Here is a 6,000-nt window from a genome sequence, read left to right as displayed (position 1 = left end):
CTCTTACAGAGTCTAAAACCTGGTGAAGAAAAAAAAATTCAATAAACAAATACAATGTAGCATAATAAGAAAATAGTCTGTAGGAGCAAAGGCTAAAGATCTGTGCTTCTGGAAAGTCTCCTGGGGAAAAAGAATAATAACATCCTGGAAAACAAGTAGGAATTGGCCAAGTACAAAATAGGGAAACAGAAAGACACAAGACAACAATGCTAAAGATAGAGAAGTGGGCACATTCAGAGAAATGAAGGGACTCGGTGTGACCGAAAGCTATAGACGACAGTCAACAGACTTAGAGAAGAAGGGGACAGGCGCTGGGCCTATGAGCCACGTGACCACGCTTCCAGAGAGGTAACATGAACAGTAAAGGAAAGTAAGGGATAGGAATGGGATGATCGACCTACGCTTTTTGTAGACCAATGAGCCTAATGATGGAACCACAATAATCCACGAACACTGCTTTTTAAAAATATCTCCCCCCCCAATGTGTTGGGGGGAATGCAACATGGGTATGCCATGGCACAAGCATTGGTCGGAGGACAACGACAACCTCAGGTGCCAGTCCTCAACATCTACCGTGCCTGAGACTGGGTCTCTTTCTTGGTCACCACTACATTTTCCTGCTGAGTTGGACCTCACCAGAAATGCTCCCATCTTGGTTCAGGACGTTTTCCTGCTGAGTTGGACCATGACCTCACCAGGGATTCTCCCATCTTGGTTTAGGACAATTTCCAGCTGAGTTATGACCTTCCAGGGATGCTCCCATCACAGTTTAGGACATTTTCCTGCTGAGCTGGTCCATGGCCATCGAGGGATGCTCTCATCTCGGTTCAGGAGCACTGGTATTGCTGTCCTGTGCTGCTGAGCCTGGCTGTGTGTGGCTCTCCCACATCACTGTGGGAGCCTGGAGTTACTGTCCTATGCTACTGTGTCTGGCTTTGTGCAGCTTCTCAGGTCCTCACTCTTGCCCAGCACCTATCTACTCATCCCTAACACGGCTTTTAAACAGAGCTTTCAACTTAAAAAATGAAGAAGGGGAAAGGGACGGGGGAGGAGTGAGATAATAGAGGAGAGTTTCTTTCCTAGTTGTTGTGACCAAATCCCTGACAAGAAGCAACTTAAAAGAAAAAAAGATTTATTTGGCTCCTGGTTTTCAGGGAGAAAGTCTATCATGGTGGGAAAGTGAGGTGGCTCACAGCTGTAACGGAAGAAATTCACTTCTGTCTGGGCTAATCAGGAAGCAGAGAGAGAATAAAAGAGGAGAAAATGTCTGTGCTCAGCTCCTTTTTCTTGTATGCATTTTTACTCAGTCTGGGACCCCCAGTTTATATGGCATACAACTGTATTTCAATATAATATCAAAAACAAACCAAACAAACAAAAAAGAAACAGGCGCCTCCTGTCTGTAATCTCATCAATAAGGAAACTAAGGCAAGGGGATTACCGCAAGTTCAAGGCCAGTTGGAACTACACAGAGAGTACCATAAAGAGTGAGACCTGTCTCAATGTGGTTGGTGGGGCTGGAAAAAAATAGCTCAGGGGTAAAAACAGTTGTCATACAAGCTGACAACCCAAACTCAATCCCCAAAACTCACAGTGGTGTCCTCTGGTCTCCACTCTCTCTCTCTCTCTCTCTCTCTCTCTCTCTCTCTCTCTCTCTCTCTCTCTCTCTCTCTCCCTCCCTCTCTCTCTCTCCCTCCCTCTCTCTCTCTCCCTCTCTCTCTCTCAAACACACACACAAACAGAGAGACATGCAATTAACACTAAATAAAGATTTTAAATTTTTATGAAAGAAAAAGTACTGTTTACAAATGATTGAAAGAAAAAGTACTGTTTACAAATGACTGAACTAGATTCCCAGTCGTAACGGCCTCACAACCTGCCATTTGAAATATAATACACCAGCTATGAGAAACACTCAGGGGATACCTACTATGACATATTGAAACATTTAAATTTCATTTACATCAATAAAGTGAAAAGCTCAAAAGTCTCATTTATGTACTATTTAGACACAACCAAAATACAAAGAATCCAGAAAACAATAGAACTGCTAAAAAGGATATGTTATGTGTTCTGACTTGGTTTTTAATAACTTTACAGCTGCTTTCAATTCAAATTTTTATTGAATCTTCCATATTAATCTATACTTTGCTGCCAATCGTTTTGTTAAGAAATGCAGTTTTGAATATGTTTGCCTATTTTTTTTTTCACATAGTGTACAAGCAACAGCTCCTTCTTACTGAAATAGCTAGGAGCTGGTGGGGAACATGTAACCAAACCTTTTTCTGGCTGGATCCTTCCAACCGGCCTTCCCCATGCTCTTTGTGACACTCAGCACAATGTGTTCTCAAAATCTCCCACTCACACAAGAAAGCCCTGGAGGCGAGACAAGGTACTACCCAGGGTAGCTGGCCACAACCAACATTTACTCATTCATAAATCGGTAGGGTGTTTGGGTTTTGAAGACAGTCAGATGCATGTCTATTCATTGTTGCTATCTCTCCCAAAGTTTTTAAGCTTTCTCCTGTCTGAGTTTCATTTTCTGAGCATCAGATTGTTATATAGAAGGCAGATGTCTTCCAGCACATTTCTTGGCTGACGTCTTTTCTCCGTGACTCCATGAGAGTTTTCTTCACATTCTACCAAGTGGTAGGATCTCCAAAGGAAGGCGGTCTAGCCAGCTCAGAAAGAAAACATCTTCTATTTTAGTGGGATTAAAAGTATCCATCCACCATGGGCCACAGATGCCATTGCTTGGCTTGGCTCCCCTGAATGCATCGCCAGGGAACAGATAAAGGTCTTATGAGCTTTGTGGTCTTTTCTGAAACCTAGATTGCATCAGTTTCAAAGAATGTATGGCTTCGTCTGACTGTCCAGAATATCTGTCTAAGTCCCCTTTACTCCTCACATCTGTCTAAACAAGCGCAGGGGGCATGCTGAGTATGCTGCAAAGCCAAGAGATAGTATATGGCTCTGGGTGCAAACTCAGAGCCCACAGCAAGAACAACTCCAGATGAACTCAGCCTCCTTTCTACCAAAGGAGAATTTAAATGTTCTGTCTGCTAAAAGTACATTTGAAAAAAATGAAATCTTTCCATATGGCTTTATTTTCTGCTATATAAAAAGGGTTAGACTAAATTCTGATTTTTGAAAAACACGGCGCTCTATGTTCATAATACTGACATATGCACTGAAGTCATCTGGAGAAAATACAAGTTGCCAGAACAAATGTCCCGTTCCAGAAGAAGCCAGTCTCCTGAAAGGGAAAAAAAAACATAGAAGGGGGACCTCGCGCTGTACAAGTGACAGAGCAAATAAAGAAAACCAAACACATCACACTCAAACTGAATGCTGGGAAATTCTGAAATGCGTTTTTCACTAAAACAAAACAAAAAAAAACGCATAATCTTCACACGGACCTGTTTTAGAAGCTTCCAGCTGATATTGTATTACTCAAGCTAGACTATGTGTTTATATTAGATATTTAGTTCTTGAGAGAAAGAAACTATTGTCCCGGGGGAGGGGGGACAGATTGTACCACAAAGTTTTGAATATTAAGTGGAGAGAATCAGCACCCCTTCCTTCACCTCTCTGTCTCTCTTTGTCTCTGTCTCTGTTTCTCTTTCTTTCTCTCTCTCTCTCTCTCTCTCTCTCTCTCTCTCACACACACACACACACACACACACACACACACACACACACAAATTTAGTGCTGGAGGCTCAAAAACCCACTTTTTGAGTTCATTACAGCAGATTTGTGTTAGTACCATACTTTCTTTTGGAATACAATACAGCTGCAAACAAAAGTCCCATTTCTGTCCATTGTTTCCCAAATAGCCATATAGCTACAGTGTTGAGAGTCCGGTAGTATCCAGACACCTCCAGGAAAAAGCTTCAGATCAAATAAGAGGGTCAAACCCCTCTCCTCTACTTGCTATAGAGGAAATCCAACATGAGAGAAAAGGAGAAGTGTTCCTAAGATCTAAGCTAGTGTGTTCTAATACAAAGGAATGCATGTTTGTTTTTGTTGTTGGGGGTTGTTGTTGTTGTTAACTGTTGCTTTGTTTTGTTTTCTGTTGTTGTTATTGTTTTCCCATACAAGGTTTCCCTGTGTAACAGCCCTGGCTGCTCTGGAATTCACAGATCCGCCGCTGCCCCTGCCTCCCCAGTGCTGAGATGAAAGGCATGTATCACCACACCAGTCTTGTAGCTGGTTTCTGATGGTTGTTGTCTTCTTTTGTTTGGGTTGTTTTTAATCTTCTGTTTTGAGACAGGGTCTTCATATGCCCAGGCTTTCAAGTATGAGCTTGAACTGTTGATTCTCCTGTCTCACGTCCCTAGTGTTGTAGATAACACCCAGGTTATGAAGTACTGGGGAACCAACTCAAGACTTTATGTGCACTAGGCAAGCAATTTAACAATTGCCCTACAATCCTGGGCCCCTTCTTATTTGCAGTGTGTGTGTGTGTGTTTGTGTGTGTGTGTGTTTGTGTGTGTGTGTGTCCACGCATATATGCGAGTGTGGAGGCCAGATCATAACCTTGAGACCTTGAGATCATTCTTCAGGTTGTACTTTTTTTTTTTTTGAGATGAAGTCTTTCCCTAGCCTAGAACTTGCCAAGTAGACCAAGCTGGTTGGTTGATCCGTAAGACCTTGGGTCCCACCTCCCCAGTGCTGGTATGACAAGGGCCTGGCTGTTTTTAACATGGGTTCTGAAGATGTGCAAGCATTTTATTTACTAAAACATTTTCTTACTCCTACCCCCTTTCTTTCTCTTTTCTCTCTCTCTCTCCCTTCTCTCTCTCTCTCTCTCTCTCTCTCTCTCTCTCTCTCTCTCTCTGTCTCTCTCTCTCCCCCCCTCCCCCCTCCCCGTTCAGGTCAAAACTTTGCTTTGGTTGTAACATAAAGAAACATTTCATAGAGGACCTGAATTGCTCAAGGCTTTAGAAAACACTTCATGGACTAATGAGCATAATTCCCCTGTCTCAGCTCTTTCAGATAGCAGACTCGTTCCATTTCCTTCCATGTGCCACCAGATTCCACCTCCCTCCCCTACTACTCTTTCCCCTGCTTTTGTTTTGTCTTTCCTTCCAGAAAACTCGACACCCCAGTAATTCAATCTCTATCCAATGTCATGGTTGAATCAAATGACTGTCACTCAAAATATAACCCACCGCTTGAACTACAGCATGGTTGAGTGATCAGGGCAAATATCCCCAAATCTGGAATTTCTGGGGTTTTAGCCATGGAACTGCTAAGTGGCTTTATATAAGAACTCCACCTCCAGGGAACAGGTCAAATCCTGTTTGTGCTGACTGGGACTAGGCAGGGTGAGACCCTGGGGAGAAACAGTCCACCTGCGGCTCTGCTGTTGACGGGAGGGCTGGTTGTGGAGGGATTTCAGCAGCCTGGGGACCACAACCCTGACCTCACAAAAAAACGGAGGCAAGAATTAGCAAATAATGGGAAAGCTTAACAAAATGTCACTTTCACACCAAGGTAGCAGTTGGAAAAGACAGAAAGGGGGCCCTGTTTAAAGATGGCTTTACTCACACAGTATAAATATTCAGGTTTCCCAGGAGGGGAAAAAAACCATTTCCATTCCTACCACTAGCTCTACTTAAACAAGTTTGAAGGCCAATAAAAACACAGCGCTGGTTTACAAGGGTGAGGAGAAATGAAGGAAGATGGGGAATATTCCCTGGGTTCAGAAGTTTAAAGAGAAAATCCTAAGCACAGAAAATGACAAGTTGTATTGATGTTTCTTTTTTATAACAATTCAAGATATGAACCAGGCCCAGGCATACTGTACAAATATTATGAGACAAAAGAGTAGACACCACTCGAAGGACTCTAGCAGAAGAACACCTGGAGAAATAGATTGTACGCGGGAGTGGGAAGTTAGAGACACATGAGCACACGAAGAACCACAGCCTGAGAACCTGCCGGACGTTTGCTGTCCTGCTCGAGGAGGGCCGATAGGAGCCCAGAGGAGTTGA

Source organism: Microtus pennsylvanicus, chromosome 6 (genome assembly GCF_037038515.1).
Source record: "Microtus pennsylvanicus isolate mMicPen1 chromosome 6, mMicPen1.hap1, whole genome shotgun sequence".
NCBI lineage: Eukaryota > Metazoa > Chordata > Mammalia > Rodentia > Cricetidae > Microtus > Microtus pennsylvanicus.
This window is presented reverse-complemented; position numbering follows the sequence as displayed.